Genomic DNA, 3670 nt, shown 5'->3' on the forward strand with positions numbered 1-3670 from the left:
ATCATTCCAATCATCAATTAGATCACACATTTATCATCAAACCAGTGATCGTCCCCTAACACTGTGAAACTCATTGATTAACTCCATGTATAATACGTAAATATATATACGAATCATGATTGGGCCTTGCTTAGGCCATAAGCCCATCTCGGCGACGACGAAACATAAGTGGGGTGATGAAACTTCCCAAGTTTCGTCGGGTAGAGGTGATAGTGCAATAGTGGTGTTTCGTCGAGTTCGGATATGCAACGGGGGTCCAATGTTTCGTCAATGTGATAGTGCAAAAGTTAAGTTTGTCAAACAGTTAATGTAATGAGTTTGCAAAGTCCTAATCCTAATCAATAATCATAAGATCAATGATAATAATAAAATAACCATATAACAAACGCGCATCCGTTACAACGCAACGATTTATAAAACATAGTTGTGAAAAAAGTAACGTGCCGAGGAAAGACCTTGGAAAGTCAGGTTGTCACATCATCCCCAACTTGAAAGAAATTTCGTCCCGAAATTTGGCAAGTACTCCGAAAGTGGCGAAGTGTCAAATCAGGATGACTGTGGATTTTCCCCAGGTGCCACATCATCCCCAACTTGAAGGAGAATTTCGTCCCGAAATTCATTAGTTGCACCAGGCTTTGCTTGCTTCTTTGGAAAAAGGTGAGGATACTTGAGCTTCATCTGATCCTCGCGTTCCCACGTGAAATCCGGTGCACGTCTTGAGTTCCAACGAACTCTCACGATCAGAATACGACTGTGTTTACGAACCTTGACTTCCCGGTCCATAATTTCAATTGGTTCCTCAATAAACTGCAACTTATCGTCAAATTTCAGCTCCTGAAATGGTTGTAACGCCTCGTATCTTTGATCTTTCTAATAATAGCATGATGTTTTGTACTTTCCAAATTCAGTCAGTTGTACTCTCTTTGTACCCTAATCATTCCCAAATTTTACTTCGAGACTTGAATCGTAATGAAAAATGCATCGTTTTGATCATATACTTGTTTAAAATCTATGTTATGTTAAAACACTTGAAAGCATGTTAAACTATGTCAAACACGTAAAAACAATTGAAAGATATCCTAATCTCGGCTCTCGAAGCAAGTATTATCAAGAGATTACCCTAAACCGGACAAAAATCGGGAATTCGTACGTTAATTCGGTAAATTACCAGAAATTTGGGTAAATCAAATAATTATAATAATTATTGATATTAAATAAATAAATTAATATTTTAATTAATTAAATAAATAAAGTATTCCTTTTTTTTTTCAAAATTAATATGAAATAAATAAATAAATAAAAGGAATTTTATTGAATTTTAGTTAGTTTAAGCTAACTAGGTTAGTAAATTCTTTGTAACATTGAAAATAACCTAGTTAAGTCTAACTTGGTTAGTAATTACCAAAGGAAACAACTAACTGAGTTAAGAAACTCAGTTACTTCAGTTAAGTATAAAAAAAAAATAAATAAATAAAAGGGGGTTCTCTTGTATGAACCGCCCTTAACGGGATTCGAACTCGAGACCTCGACCTCCAAACACAGTGACTCAACCAGTTTATCCTCCGTTCCGGAGCTGAAAAACTTGGTTCCTATTTCCTTTTATACGCAATTTCGAATTCGAAATAACTCATTTAACCGCCAAAACCAAACATATCTCCGGTCATTCTTTCCTTCTTCGCTGATTTACAGCCCGATTCTTTCCTTCTTTTATCATCAATCATTTCCTTTTTCTCTTGATTAATCACACATGCAATCAAGTGTGTCATTTCCAAATTCGTAATGTCCCGAACTCGGTATAAATACCCACCCCTTCCTTTGAACCGAACCCGCACACTCCCCACCTCTCTCTCCCTCTCGGCGTTCACCGGAACCAACAACCTTCGCCGGAAACCTGCACTCTCGCTGGAGCTCGCCGGAGAAGATGATAATTCCGGTAAACCCCCCCCCCCCATCCGACTTTCCTTTTCCTTCTTTCTGTGCGTTCTTTTTTTATTATTTTATTATTCTTAGTTACTGTTATTAATATTATTATTATTATTATTATTATTATTATATTACTAATATTGTTATCATATTATTACTGATATTATTTAATAAAATCAGTTATTATTAATATATGGATTATTATAACTATTGATAAATATATATATCAGATTTATAATTATTAATAATATTATTTTTATTTGTAATCAGAAATATTAATTATAACATATATAAAAATTAGTATTAATATTATTAGTTTATTAATACTATATATATATACTTAATTATAATATGTGTAAAACAGAAATATTATTAATAACATTATATATAATCAAATTTATTTCAGAATTATTATTATACTCGGAATTATTATTATATCACTTAGAATTATTATTGTTATTATGATTATCATATTATTATTGTCATTACATTTTAAATTCAGCTATTTAAAATTATTAAATAAATAAAGTTCATATATTAATTAAATTCAGTTATAAAATTCAGTATTTTTTTTATTATAAACTTGGTTAATAAATTATTATTAACATGTGAATTCGATTATTACTATTATTAATAAAATTAAATCATTACAATTCAGTTATTAAATCAAAATTAGTATTACTATTATTATTGTTATTATTAATATTAACATATATTACATATATTAATATTGTTATCAATAATGCTATTATTGTTACTAATATTACTATCAGTATTATTATTATATTTATTGTTAACATTATTACTACAAATATTAATATTATTGAATTATAAAAATAATGTTAATATTATTATTATTATCATTATCATTATTAACTAAAATAAGAAATAATATTATTATGTGATTCTCATTATTATTACTATTTTAGAAATATTACCATTGTTATTAATTTCCCACAAATTTTGTCATTTTCCATGATTATTTAAGTCACCAACATAATTAACGAATTCCCAAACACAATAGGGTAATCTCTTGCAATCTCTTGGACAACCCTTTCTCTTGCTCTCTTACCAAGAAACGCAACGCACTCTAAGGTGAGTATACATGACCCATTTTCTATTTTCCACTTTTGGGTGCAATATGTATTCTATATCAAACATCACAATCACATCAAACATTTTACGCACACTCTATCCTTACCCTATGTGATACATTTTAATCATGTTAGACATGTTATGCTAATGTAAACATTCATGACTATGTGTTCATTAACTTCGTACAAGCCTCCCCTAACAATGGTAGCGCTATAGGTTGAGAAACGCCCCTCTCGTTATATTAACGGGTATTGTTAGGTTAATCTATGTTAAAACCACCCATACTTTTTTGGGTAGGCACGTTAATTGCGTTAAACTTTGGTTTGGACACGTAGAGTAACATCGTTTCGAGTATATACTGTCAATATGATATTGTATTTCACATTTGGATATGAGTAACATTTTAAACACGTATTATGCTATGTATGAAAACTTGTATACTCGTCAACATGCTTTTGTTGATTGTATTTTAATACATATTGCAGGTTGATGTTCAAGAAATAAAGAAATCAAGCTAGGATGGAACTAGAAACCCATTTTAGCATAGCATTTTATTATGTTTGAATTTATGATGTACTTGAAAACAATGTATTCTCATTTGAAATTTATGAAATGAATTTAATTCATATTGTCACAATAGTGTTATGTTGTT

This window comes from Helianthus annuus, chromosome 8, assembly GCF_002127325.2.
Source record: "Helianthus annuus cultivar XRQ/B chromosome 8, HanXRQr2.0-SUNRISE, whole genome shotgun sequence".
NCBI classification, from domain to species: Eukaryota; Viridiplantae; Streptophyta; class Magnoliopsida; order Asterales; family Asteraceae; genus Helianthus; species Helianthus annuus.